The sequence below is a fragment of the Amphiura filiformis genome, chromosome 15 (genome assembly GCF_039555335.1).
Source record: "Amphiura filiformis chromosome 15, Afil_fr2py, whole genome shotgun sequence".
Taxonomy (NCBI): domain Eukaryota; kingdom Metazoa; phylum Echinodermata; class Ophiuroidea; order Amphilepidida; family Amphiuridae; genus Amphiura; species Amphiura filiformis.
The window spans coordinates 15,869,928-15,885,241 of NC_092642.1; the positions used below are offsets into that span (position 1 = coordinate 15,869,928).

The following is a 15,314-nucleotide window of genomic DNA, read 5'->3' on the forward strand; positions in this document are numbered from 1 at the left end:
CGTGTACTACCGTGATGTTGCAAAGTCAGAGCTAGCAACATGTACGTGGCAAAGTTCATTAATAAATTTCCACTCGGCAACAGCAGATCGCCACAGCAGCCAATCAAAAACAAGTGCATTTCAGCGCAGCAAATATGCGATGTAATGTACGATACGCTCTCGTCAGAGCATTTTGCATTGCCGGGAAATTTTTGGTTTTTGACCAAAAAAATAAAGAAATACATAAGGGAAATATGTCATACTGGAGGGAAATTTGGTAAAACTGGAGGGAAATTCTGGATTGCTTGCAGGGAAAAAAACATTTTTTCAGCCTCTGGGACTCAGAGGTTTATTGCAAAGTATTATAGGGTGTGACATTTACACGATTACATGAAGGTGATAAATGGTTAAAATTTAAATCAACCATTCTTGGAGACAGAATGCATGCAAAATAACCATGTTTTTGTGCCATCTGCAGTAACACTTAAGCTTGTCACTCGCTCATAAATATCCTGGTTTTAATTGCCAGGCTATAATTAGTTTAAGGTGTTGGTATTCGCAGGTTGTTTGATAAGTTTTACCACACTTGGGTTACCTGTGTTAAGTCATTCATTTCCTTCGAAAAGTGAAAGATGACATTGGATAGTCAGGTAGACTTTCAGAAAAATCGTTGTGAATTATGTACATATTTTTCACTTACTTACTTACTTTTGTCCTCCGCTTGTTCCTCTCAGAGTCGCGGGGAAATGATGGGACGTCTGTCTTGGGCTGCATGGGTAGCATCTGTCAGGTTGGTATTGTGCCTTGTCAGGATTTTCATGACCCCTTCAATCCATCTTCTTCTTGGTCTTCCTACAGGCTTGGTACCGGACAGTTTGCTGTTGTAGGTCCGCAGGGATGGTTGATTTGTGGGCATGCGATAAGATGACCAATAAACCATTTGATGCGATGGCTTTCAATCTGGTCTAGCATAGGCTTGGTGCCAACCATGTCTCTGATGACTTCATTTCTAATTTTGTCCCGTCGTGTCTTGTTTACAGCTTTTCGTAGGCATTTCATTTCACAGGTGGTGATCTTCCGTTCAGTCTTTTTGTTCATAGCCCATGTTTGTGCCTGGTAGCAGAGAGTCGGAGTATAGATTGCGTTGATGATTGTTCTTTTTTCACACTGAACATTAATTTGTAGGCAAGGGATTTATAGTTTAGCTTAGTTTGACTTTAAAAAACCACTTGTGTATGTGTTCAGGGTGTGTGTTTGAGCTTGCGGATTAAGAGCTTGGTACTCTTCTGGTATTAACGACAGATCTCACAGAGAGCGACCGTACAAGGGGAAAATGAGAACACATGAGATGATGGCTCCTAGATGGTGTTTCTAGATGTAAAATGCCATAAGAAAGTGTTATCCATGTAGCTAATGACTATTGATGACCACGGTTGCAGGTGTAGGGCTAAACTGGCTCAGTTCCTCAGACTACGAGGCCCGCTTTTCAGATTTTTGTGCGCCATGGTTCAAATAATCATGGGTCAAAGTGAACATTGTAGTTGATAAATCCCGGTACGGCTCTGTCTCACGCCAAGCAATTCCAAAACGTTGACAGCCCTCCGAAGCGGCCTTCCAGCAGGTACTGGTCATGGCACTGGGTCCAGGGCTAGTGTAGGGCAAGTCTGTACTTGGATCATACAATGATATGTAAAAGCTATTGTGTGCATCACAGTGCATACAGATTTGCTATGCCTATGTGGTATCCATCTTCGTGTGCAACACATGCTATGGAAGTAATGATCTTGCCAGTGGTGTAGCCAGGACTTATCAGAAGGGGAGGGGGCAAGGTGAAGGCAACTTTCAAGTGTGCAAAGTTTGACGAAAATGGTCAAAAATTGGTTTAAAAGTACAAAGACGGCCTATAAATCTTAAATATCAGTGTGGCAAGGGGGGCAAGACTTCTCACTCGGAGGGCAGCTGCCCAACCTTCCCCCATTCCATCCACTGTGGTTACCACTGGATCTAGCAGGAACCTTGCAGTCAAAATGGTTATGTTTGAGCTGATAAAAAATGCACCCTTTTTCGCAAATTATTTTGCCTGATTTTGGGGGTATCCTGTATAGCCTATTCCCCTGAAGAGCTCCCATAAATGTTTGGTCAAGGGCCAGATTAATTTTTAGGATAGAGATCTGTTACCTGTAGCATAAAGAGATACATGTATCACATTTTCATCATTCAAGTACTGAGAGCAGTGTTCAACACTACCATACTAGGTTCACTAGCTTTATCAATAATTTTACAGGCAATTTGTTGCAGGAAAATGGATTTCAAAGATGATCTAATCCAGTGAAACCATGTACTGATCCGATCAATGGCTACGTAGTTCAACCACACAGTGTCAACATTTTGATCATTCAAGGAATGGATTTAACACTGCTAGGTTCACTGGCTTACCAATACATCTTTACAGGCAATTTGTTGCAGGAAAACTTATTCTAAATTAGAATCTGTAAGCCCATGCCCTGATGGCAGTGTAGTTCAACCATGAAGGATTTGTCAACATGTACATTCAGAGTTAGATATGGCATAAGTTGAGTGATTTATTATACATGTACATTGTACAATGACATTCAGTTTAGGTTATTCTGCATGACTTTTCCTTTTATTTCTGCTGGAATTAGTCAAGATATTTTATATCGAATGTGTATTATTATTGTTATTATCCCCCCCCCCTATTTTTCTGGCCCCCACAACGATGTGTTGTGTGTGGCTTTATGTTTGTAATGTACAGATGGTTGGTCAGCTGTCTGCATAAGCATCCAAGTGGACGGAAGCAAAATAATTAATCCACTCTACAGCCTAATAAAAATGATTACCTTCAAATCATGGTAGGATGATGAAGTTTGGTGATCTCATGTGCTGTATAGTTTTATGTCAAGTTATTTTCATATTTATGAATATTAATGATCTAACTTGTATATTTTGTACATTTTTGTATAATTTTTGTATTGTCCTGTATAGTTTTGTGTTGGATATATTGATGTCTAAAACACTGATGACCTTATGTGTGTTACCTGCATAGGCCTACATATTTTGTTATTTTCTTCATGGAAGGGGGAGGGGACTGGGCCAGGGGGACACTTTAATTACAAACCCTGTAATTCTAATTCATATTTTTAGTTGACATTATTTGAGCATCCTTGTCAATCAGGAAAGTTTTGGTCAGAAAATAAAATAAGTAACATATGAACTTATGAAGTTGTGATTATTTTTGAGCCTTGAGTGAAGTTGAAAATTCAGATAAAAGGATTACAATGATGATTTGTCATGTCTCCTATGACAATTAGTCAGTGTTTTAAAAAAAAAAAATTTACTCGACTGAAATATTATCCCAGACCAGTATCAATATAAAACAACAATAACAACAATAACAAAATATCAACAACAAAAAATCATTATTTTATTTTTGAGAAATAACTTTTGATTTGCATTTTTATTTATTTTCAGATTTAACGAAGTTGACTCGAACTCAAAAATACTGAGATCATATTGTAGAATTAAGGTAAGTTGCATAAAGTTACTGTAGTGATGTGATCAAACAAAATGTTGTCACTACAATTGATTGTGAGTTATGGCAAATAACAATGTTCAATAATTATATCCTGTATTGCTTACTTTTCATGCAAAAATGTGAAATTTTAGCATACCGGTTTACCGGTATCTGTTTTATGCATCAGAAGTTTATTTTTTCTTCAAAGTAAGAATTTGAATAAAAAGAATGAATTATTTCAATTATTATGTAACGAAAGTCATTTTGCTTGATCCCATCACACAATATTATCATTATGCATTATTTTAAAATGGTAAATGTAACAATACTTAATTTTGTGCCTAAGTTATGCGATTGTCAATTGCATGCCCGGCCCCCAGGACGCAGGCAATATAGCTGGGACTTAGCACGGGATGTTACAAAAAATGTACAGCTCAATATTTCCCTGCACTGCCGGAACATACATTGTAGCTGAGACTATAGGCCTATACGGGATGTACCTGGAATGTTCTATAACAGTGATGTCAACTGCGCTAGGTCGTTTGCAGGGGGGGGGGATGGGGATACAGTACTGATCTCTTCTATTGATTTACTAGGGGAATCCAGCTTCTTTGATATTATGATTTGAGTCTGCATCTTTTTGGCCGTTACCCGGGGTTAGGGGCATGGACTTGGGATGTACAAGATTAATAGCGCCCGCCCAGGCGGTAACATATTTTTGTAACAGTTTGCAAAGACAATTGCATAAGACATGCATATTCGTAAATACTGTATTTCCTTTGCTGCCTTCTATTAAACACCCTGCCATTTTTTTAAACCAAGATGTTTGAAAAATGCGGAAATTTCCATGCTATCTTGTGTTGTAAGCTTACCATGGTGCACACACGATTCCTAATGGTGTCGGCAGTTGGCGAAAGTGAACTGAAAGACGTTGATCACAAGTTCATAGTTCGTCATTTCAGCTTGAGTTTTAAGCTTACCTAATGATTTTAACAGGAATTATCATTCTAAAAATGACCTAATAAATGCCCCCTTTTGGAAAATGCAAGGATATAAGGTAATCAGCCTCAAAATACACCTTCATATTTTAAAGCTCTATCTATCCTTAATATGTATGCACCTATATAAAAGGTCTAGGCCCTATGCCTTATTTCTGAACATACCAGGACCAACATGAAACTTTTTAAGTAACATGCAAATATTTGATTTACTCTTATAACTCCTTTAGATCCATTTGGTCAATACTCATTGAAAGTGCAAGTAGTGGGTGTGGATGACATGTATAATTGTATATGGCCATAATTTGGGTTACCTAGCCTGGCCAAGCCTGGGCTCTAACCTAGATGTACATATTGCAAAAGACTATTTCAACATTTTGATTTTTAATCTCAAGGTTACAACAAACTTACCAGTAGGTGGATAAACAGCAGTATTTCAGCCCATAATTTGCGGGCATAGTGAGCACAAAAAAACAGTTTTGTATTGTTTTTCAAAAAGGTCCTAAATTTTGAGAAGAAAGTCCACTTTTCACAGGAAAAAAAACAACTTTTTCAAAAACTGCACCTCCCCCAAAAAATCCTATGTATAGGCCTGATTATATTTAGGGCTCATATTGAAATTCCCTTACACAGGAAGGTGTGTGCCATCCTGCAGCTTTCCTGTGCTAGCCTTCTTTGTTAAAATCCTGGGCAGGGTGTATCACTGATGCATATAATCCATGCTTTTTATGACCGAGCTTTCCTGAGTCGCGCGCTTAGCTAGGGGAATCCTGCCTTCTTTCTGTGTGAAAACGTGGTAGGGTATTTCAATATGAGCCCTTATAATAAATATCTTCCTGATTGTCATACAAAATGTCTGTGACTGCAGGATGCAATGTTGACAACTCTGACCAGTGCATCATCACAGAATTTGTTTTGAAGCATGAAAACAGAAATATGTATTTGAAGTTAAATTTCCAAAAGTGGAAGTTGCAACACTTGATACCTACACTTTCGAACAAAACAGGAAAAATGTAATCACTGCCTTGTTTGCATGTGTTGCAAATTTATTCCTCCAATATTAAACAGACCAAAAGCATTATATTAGCGGAATGATTGAAAATTGATACCTGAATGCATTGAATGTCTGAAATCAGGTGCTAAAATTAGGACAACAAAATATTAATGAGGGCAGCCAGACAATTCTGCTACACATTTTGAGGGGCACTAAGGCACCAAGGCAAATGCATGGGGCACCCAAGGCAATTGTGTTTGGTGCCTTTGGTTATTTTTTCCCCCTGACTTCACTAAAGAATTGCCTGGTGTATATGATGGCAGGCCGCAGCCCTACTCTAAAAATGCACAGTGGAATATATATTATTAAAGCAGAAACGGCACATGTGACATTTTTTTTTAGGGTGCTCCATTTTGCAAAAGGATATGAAGAAAACAATTTTGAGTTAATCATGCATCAAAATATCAACTGGGCTTACTTTTTGGTGTCAAAATTAAAAGAACGGGCCTCCCTTTAAGCAGTGGGATTATTCTGCTGCCAGTGTGTCAGCATTTGAGGACATAAAGATAAAACATTGCCTCCATTGACTATTGAAGTTAATGAAATAATTAGACTTGTGTAATAATGAGACAAAATGTCCAATATTATGTTAGGTGGTTGTCCCCAACAATTAGATCAGAAACCATTCTGGCAGTCTATGACTATGGCCTTTGGCATGGTTATTTGGTGCTTTGTGTAGGTGTGTAGCATCAGTGATCTGATCTAAACATTGAGGTTTGGGGAACTTCAGCGCTGCACGCCTCCACTCAAGTAGCGACTTAAGTAACGATCAGAGGGAACTATACTATGATCAGCTCTTAATAGGCGGGAATTATTCAGTTTTTGTTACTGCGCGAGTCAATAAAGTTCCAACTTATGCACGCGTAAAATCACAAAAGCACACATCTTCACGCAAAACGCAAAGTGCAGTTCGCGAACTGCTGCGCCCAGCTGTGTGTACGCCATTCTATATCAATCCACGATGTTATGAGTCCCCGCCTATTAAGAGCTGATCAGAGTATAAGCAAGTTCTAGATACAAATTGCAAGCAACAAAGCAAGCATATAATCAGCAAACAGGCAAGCAAATACACGTAGGCAAGCAAGCAGCTTCTGTGGTGGTTGAGATTGGATTAAGAAGTTTCCTTCTGAGTCTTGACCCAGAGGCTGACAGGAAAATTGTTCTTGATTTTTGGGAGTGGCCTACTTTTCATGTTGTTCTTTATCTTCAAATCTGTGTCTCTCTTTTCTTTCCACATAGGCCAGCGTGCTTTAATTTGCTTTTTTTAGCCTGGCTTGAGCATTTTGTTTGAGCCGGGTCCTATCAGGACCCAAGTGTGTCTCTGCAGGGATCGACCACTTAAACAAACAAACAAACAAACAAACACAGGCAAGCAAGCAAACATTAATCACTTATGATTTATCCAGAATATCCAGAACATTTTGTAGAGATTTCATAGATAGCATATTTTGTAACTTGCAAAGTTGTCTTTTAAGTTTCAAACTTTGCTGAGTAGAAGTAATTCTGTAAACACTTTTATATAAGCTGTAATGCTTTTCATTTTGCTTTTAATGTCTAGACCCCAGATCTCATGAACATTTTGTGAGGACCTTTAGCAGACCCCATCTTGGACCCCATGTGTGACTCACTTTTGGGGAATCATAAATTAATATGTTGCCCTTAGTGGTTCAAAATCTGTACAACCCATGCCGCCAATGGAAAAGGTTTGCCCACCCCTAGCCTTTCCTATAAAGCAATTCAACTCATGTAGGATGTCAGTTGGCACAAGGAAGGAACTGCACAGGTGCCATAGAAATAACCCTCTTAACAAACCTGTTATGATGGATTTAATTACTAATGTATAAAGCAACTTAAAACCAATGTTTTGAACTTGGCTTAAGTTTAGAACCAGGCAAGAATTGGCAATTTCAGGGAAAGCAGTGTTTCCAAAAATACACAGCTAGTGTCGCAAGTATATGTCAAAGGATTTGCACAGAGTTTGTGTTTTTCTTTGGTATGAGATATGCATGAAACTAGTTTTAAGACATTGAGATAGAAGCAGCTTTAATAATAAAGCTGTATATAATCCTTTAACCCTAACACATGCCCATATTTTTTTGCTATCGGAAGGGTAAGAAGGAATGAAAAATGAAAGAAGATGAAAAAGAAGTCGCTTGGTATCCCAGTAATTGAACCTTGGTTCCCTCGCATGCCAAGCACAAGATCACTGACCGGTAGCCAAGGGGGTTTAACTGTGTCTCTGAAGAGCAGGGATGTCCAACCTTTTTGGACCCAGTGGCATTACATAGCCAAGGTGGTGGAAATGGGTGAGGTGTGAGAAATCCCCCCATGGGATGCTGGCCACCCATTTAGGCCTTTTTTGTACTTTTTGCCCATGTTTTACCATTTTCATTTTGCCTTTAAAATTGGCCTTACCCCCCTTGCTCCCCTCTGATAGATAGAAGTCCTGGCTATGTCATTCAGCGTGTTTCTATTGAGTCCCCTGCATTTTACCGGTAAAACTGTTCGCCGTCAAATAGCGGCGAAAGGCGGATAACGGTCAGTTTCCATTGCACGTTGTTTACCGGTAAACACTCGGATGAACAGCATCAATTGACACACCTTAAAAGTTTGCCGGCGAAAGGTCGTGCACTGGGGTCAATCCCCGGGTCAATCGCAAAGCATTGTGGATTTTAATATTGTAGTATTTTCTCATTGTTTGGCTAAAAATGAGGTAGCAAACACGAGAAAAGAAGACTGAAGAATAATGTTTTTTATTAGCGTTTAAACAGTCGATCACGTACATCCACAAATTACGCCATTGGGAAAACACACTATTCAGCGATATCGACGTGAGTACTCAGCATTGTTGCGCGCAAAAAAAACAAGGTCTTAGAATTTAATCTTTCACAGTTTAATTTCAGTTAATATTCTTTTTAGCGAATAGTATTTTAACATCAACAACATAATATTAAATTCATGAAATCTTTCTAATTTTCTGAAGCACACACCACCGCGGATCGGAGTTGATTTCTATTTATTTCGCATACACAGCTGGATTCATCCGCTGATGTTGTTGTTGTTGTTTTATGTCATGGCTTTTACTAGGGTCATAAATCATAACTCATGTTAAATATTTAGCTTAATATGTATAATGCAAGGATAATGCATTATGAATATTTCTTCCATTTACTTTATTTATAGCGAGTGAGTCAAATATTTGTATGTAATTAGGCCTAAGAATTTTGGCGAACGGAATGGTATAATCATGGTATATAGCCTACATAAACAAGCTAGCTCATTGATGATGCAGAGGTCAATTTCGCGACTCAACTTCCGTTTTCTTCCCTGTATGTGCATTCAATCGAACGGAGTGAGTTTCTATTGACGCTTATCGGTAAGCGCCCCGCTATTTTCCTTCCTCAAGAAGGAAAACGTTACCGATAAAAACTCGCCTCTGTTTACCGGTAAATAGCGGGGAAGGTCAGTTTCTATTGAGCAGAACTAATCCCTTTACCGTCTTTTTACCGGTAAATGGTCCCAATAGAAACACGCCTTTTGTTTGGATCTGAATGGCACATTGCAAAGCTCAAACAGTTTTGCAGGCTGTGTACAGTATTATGCAAATATTTTATAGGCCTATAGCCCATTATTTTTAGAAAGAAACGGATGGTGCATGGGTCCATAGGTATTTTTCCTCAAATACCTATGATGAGTCACACAGTTTGTCCACTACTGGTGAAGAGGGTCTAGATTACCCCCCTCATGTGGGATATTTTGTAAAGTCATACAGAATATTTAAAAGTACTATAGAAATAGATGTCAAAAGTACAGTTTCATAAGATATGACTTCCTAATGCGCAAAGAAAATCTGACATGTTCAATTTCTTGCCGTCTATGATGATACTCCTCATGAGTGCATGCAATCTTACTGATCAAAATAATCATGCAGGCAGCTTGGTTGGCAGGTAGCCCGTAGTTGTCAACAATGGTTTCCTATTTGTCAACCTAGTGTTAATTGTGAGTGACTTTACATACCGCTGGTTCATTGTAGCGTAAGAAATCTTTGCAATTCAAGTATAATGTAAATAGACTTGAACTTGATGCAAAACCCTCAACATTTACAGTTCTGTTGTTGGTAACTTTGCCTACGCTGCATTCCATAATAATATTGACATTTGTGACATAGTTTTGTTCCGAGTTCAATTCATTGATTGTACTCTATGTATTGTTTACCAACATATTTTTCCGATTATATTTTACATAAAAATAATTGGGACAAATTCTTCAGCACATGATCACAAATTGAACACTAGACTATCCCAGTTGAAATCCATACACCCTTTATAGATGGAAGACATGGTTCAGGAGCCCGGGGGTCACTCCCATTGTGGCCTGTACACCATCCGCGATAATCAACTTTTGAAAAGCACCCTAAACAAGGATTTAACCCTTGGCTAAAACAATACCCTAAACAGGGATTTTATTCCTTGCATCAAATTTCATACCCTAAATTTCATTTCTGCGTATTAGCAATTGCAATTTTGCTACCCTTTTTTCCAATATTTCATGTTTTTGACACCCTAAACGTGTTACGCGCGTATTGTGCTTACCCACGAAAAACTACCCTATTTACGCGTTTTTATTATCGCGGATGGTGTACAGGCCACAATGGGAGTGTCCCCCCAGGCTCAGGAGTATGAATTTCAAATTGAGTTACTTGAATGGTTGACTCCATTTGAAATCCACACACTCTGTGTGGAAGATTAAGGTAATGCCTGACATAGAGGGTGTATGGATTTCAACTGGAATAGCCCATTACTTAATTTCCATGACTTGGAAATGCATAAATTGAAATGGTAAAATATATATTTTTCCTTGTTTTTTTTCATTGGCTAGATTAAGATTTCCTCAATGATATTATTTTTCTTTGTTAGATATTTAGTACTACATTAAAATTCTGTAGACTATCACATGACAAGTAGGTACGTAGGTTGACTGCACTATCATCAGCTGATCATGGCTACAAGTATTATCAAAGTGATGTCAGTGATCAGTAATCCATGGTCTATGGTAAATACTGACCAGGCTCAACAATTAGGTCATTGAGTTTATATAAGCCATCCCCATGAAGCCATCTTGATCATGTTTATAAAAGGATTTGATATTGGACATTGTTTACACAGATTCTTGATACACAAACATACTGTACCAAATGATGTTTCAGATGCACCATATAGATTTTTCAGGGAGGAGGGGACTCTTGGAAGTCTTTTGTAAACAAAACACCTAACTTCACCCACTAAATAAACAAGAACAACAACAAAAAACCTGTTAATACAATAATGCATAAAATCGCAGGAGAAAAGGATATTGAGGGGTTAAAAAAATAATAGACTTAAGAGTAAGGATATGATGAACTGTCAGTGAAGAAGGTCATAAGAGTTTACATTAAATAAGCTTTATACAGATTAGTCAGGCATTATGCACTATGCAGATGCCTGAATGATTGAGGAAATATTCATTTAGTGTGAGCATTCAGAGTTTGCTATTCAAGGTCATCATTTGGATATTATCCAATGATAGGCTATGAATGTGTGAATGTTAATCAACTGTCTATGAAGGTCTAGATTAGATCATGGAAGCAGTACAGGTCTCCTCCTCAGTCAGAAACACCATCAATCCGAACTCCCGTCAGTCCAAAAATCCATTAGGGTTAGGGGGTAAGGGTTAGGGTTAACCCCAACCTTAACAGGTTTTCAGACTGACAGGGGTTTGGATTGATGGTGTTTTTGACTGACAGCTACTGACAGGGTTTCCCCAGTAGTACTACTTCCTTGAGCTTCCATGATCAAAAAATAATGAATCATGACTTTGCACTTGCATATTTTAATAGAGTCTCCCTGTAAATTATCAAACCTCCTTTTTCAAAATAATAATAGCAAGTATTTTAAACTGTTGCGATTTTGTAGTTCACAGCATCTTGGTAGTAAGCTTTGGCAAAAATTGCATTGATCATTTCATAGTGAGCATGTAGAAGAATTGAAATATCACAGCTATACTTTTGCAGGTCCTGTGGTTCTTGAGTTTATAATGTTGTAAAGAGGGCTGAAACAGCAACACTTTTGTAAAACATACATAACTCATTATAAACAACAAGTATAAATCAAGCAAGTTTTTAAAGATGATTTGTAGAATGAACATAGCAAAACATCATTTTTTTCCCAATATTGATTTAGATGGCTGTTTCGACCAATAACACCTAGTCAGGCTAGTCTACCCTTATGCAAGCTAGTACAAAAGTTTGGAACCGAGTGGTTTTCCCAACTACTGTATGGACCACAAAATGTCTCCAATCTACGAATTGTAGTAGTACATCATGGTACTTAATCATACTATAATCAGGTTAAAATTCTCACAATAGTACACTTGTGAAAGTTGGGTATATTTCTGCAGGCAAGCAATTCACAAATATGCAGACTTTTCATTCATTTCAACTTCAACAATACTTACAATGCTAATGCCAGGCACAATGGTTTAAAGGTAATATCAGTGATACTAGCTCTGGTAAAAGAGTCAAATAATATTTTTACAAATCAAATGACTTAAAAATTAACAATAAGTCAATAAAATTGTCAAGGTATAATTGCCTTGTGGTGGCACTGGCAGCTTAAATTGCAGGTCGAAATGGCAATTGGATCTGTGAATGGGCAGTTTTTGGATCCTGGCTAAATCCTACCAGAAAGAGCCCCTATTGGTTCAACTTAAAATTAGTTCCTTAAACCGGGGGTACTCAGTAGAACCATAAAGGGACATGCCACAAACATGGGTAGCAATTGGTATGGTTTTTTTGATGGGTCCCCTTTCATATTCTCAGTGGCACACCCCTACCCAAACCAAACTTGAGTACCCGCCACGGCGCCCAGGTCCTTAAAATTCTGAAAATAACTGCTGCATCATAAAAATTATTCCTTTAACTTCAAATAAAACTTACAGTGAGTGCTGTTGCACACAAAGTCTTTGACGAATTGAGATAATCCAGGAAGCAGTGTAGAAATGGATTATTTATCATTCATTAAGAAACATGCAATTCATTTAATTCAATTTTGAACTAGTTAACTGGCAGTGCCAAGTAGTTTGTTTTTCTACAATGTAGATCATAGATGGGGTGATAAAAGTTTCATGAGGGCAAGAATTATTGTATGAGTGAGATAGTTTTCTTTTTTCCCGCTTTATTTTGAGGGGATGCATTTTTGTGCACAAAAATACTAATAATATTTTTCACTGGTATATAATTCCAACAATTTTGTCATACACATTATTAATGAAACACAGTGCACTCATAAACAAACACACCCCCACACCTACCCACCTAACACATACATACACCCACCCCATCCTCCAACACACACACACACATACTAGGCCTACATACATGCTTAATTCAATTGTTGCCATGGTTACCTCCTAAGCAGTTCTTGATTATTGTTGCTTTCACTTTGTTTATTTTTATCCAGGCCAAATATTTCAAGGATACATCAGGTGTATAAAGTTTTGGCATAGTTTTGCATTTGATAGTTTAACTGGTGTCAAAGGGTGGGTCAGGTCACTGCTCACCAAGGTTCCTACTGGACACAACCATGCTGAATTATACACTGTCACAATCCATTCCAGCTCATTCTACGGTGACTCAGTCTCTGTGATATACAGCAGGGGCTGATCTGCTGCAGGTTGGGCTGCATGGTATGGTACTTCTTCCATATCGTCTCTAACAAAGTAGTAACAAAATCGTGGATTTGTGTGATTTACGGACTAGAATAATACATCCATAGAGCAAATATTAAATGGTCACTCTGTTGTTCTATTTTACCTTTACAAAACAGGACAGGAATATGAACCAGTGCAGTGGATGCTGTACCACGTATTACATCTAGGTCCAGGATTGGATTTTATACAGCTGTGTGTAGAGTGGCTAGACTGTATGTAGATGCTTGGCTGCATGGCTGGACAGGACCAACTATGCAGAACTTGAAACCAGAGTAGCCTTCGTAGACGTGTGATGATACAGATAAATGCCAGCACTGATTTTAAACTATAGGCCTACTGTGTTGTGTGACGTCTTTGTAGCGTCCTGTATACCAGCCACAAACGGATATTACCCAGGTATCAAATGTAAGTAAATCAAAAGTATTGTGTTTTTATTCCATTTTGATGCTTACTCCCTTGGCTCATACTTTTAACGAGTATTGGAAGTTACCTGTTTGCTGAAACAGAATGGGGTCCATAGATGTACATGTATCTGTGCAGCCAGAAGTGCAGAATTTTTAACAGGAGATCACTGCCATGTTTACAGCTCAGGTAAAACTTGCACTCATCGAGGGAATGTGTACATGTCCATCCTCCATGAAACATATCAGGGGATTCTTTGCAAACCAAAGAATACTGCCATGTTTGTTTGCAGCATGTGGGGTTGCACATAAAGAACATATATTATAATGTGTACTTCAATCCTCCATGCTGAAACTATAGAGCGACTCAGCACCAGGCCCGTACGCAAGGGGGTGCAGGGGTGCGACCCCACCTCCCCAAATTTGCAAATGTATACAAAAAGTCAGGTTTTTTGTGCTTTTTTGGTCAAAAAAGGTTCAAATTTGGGGAAGAAAGTACACTTTTCACAAAATTGCCCCCCCTTGAAAAAAAGTCCACTTTTTCAAAATCAACACCCCCCAAAAAAATCCTGCGTACGAGCCTGCTCAGCACATATTAAACACAAATGCTGCAACTTGACAAAACTTACCAGCGCACAAAAATGTGCAATTTTAATGCTAAAATGGGTCGAAATATGGTTATATGACCAATGTGGTGCCCTGCACTTCAATGCACGGTGATATATTTTTTTGTTTCCGGCAAGTCACGCGTCTCCTATTGGAAGAGGGCATGCACGACTCCCAAAAGGGTTGCAACCCACAGTTTGGTAACCGCTGATTTACACTTCCTAATTCTGTTCTTACAAGGAGGGTTCTTTAACCCTAACTCCCTCCGGGTGGTTTGTTTGGAGGTGCCCTCTGTGTTACCCAGCCTGCTGAAAGAGAGGCACCCAGGATGTGAAGTTTTATTGGACTGAGGAGGTTTAGAGTAAATACAAAACATTAATGTTCTGGATCACTTCCATGCAATATCACGGATTTTCAAAAGTTCTAAAGAAATGACAAAAGTCATGAAATTTGATGAAAGAAGCCAGGTAGAAGGATTCTTGCCAACTTGTTGATCACATTTTATAGGAGGATTGGAAACCTGTTCTTTATTTGAAAACAGGGAAGTTGCTTTTTGGGGATATTCAGTGATTATTATTATTATTATTTCAAAGAACTTAAAAAAAGCGCATTTCCCATGGATCAATGCGCTGTACAAAGAAAATAAAAATACATCAAAAATACACAGTATGGCATTAAGAACAACAATATATCACAGCATGGTAAAATATACTCCTAATTACATCAAAATTTGAATAAAACAGATATGCGCAGCAATCTGAACCACAATTAAAATAATTAAAAATACACTTGAACCCAAATAGGGACATATATCATTATAAAATACATATTATTATCAAATAGCAATGTTTAAAATCTACACATGGGAGTGAATACCTGCAAACAGGTCTATGAAAATACATAACAAGACCTAATATTTTGGAAACAGATAGGTTTTTAAAAGTTTCTTAAAGGATTGCACATTAGGAGCCTCGTGCAAATTGGAAGGCAAATTGTTC

The 15,314-nt window shown here is 38.1% G+C and overlaps 1 protein-coding gene across 1 annotated transcript in view; it reads left to right on the forward strand.

The window, feature by feature from the left end:
- LOC140171301 (uncharacterized) overlaps positions 1 to 15,314 on the forward strand; it is a 123,174-nt gene that overhangs the window by 13,460 nt on the left and 94,400 nt on the right. The window contains 2 exon segments of the mRNA XM_072194533.1: positions 3,469 to 3,523; positions 13,426 to 13,714. The gene's annotated coding sequence lies outside the window, so the exon portion shown is untranslated.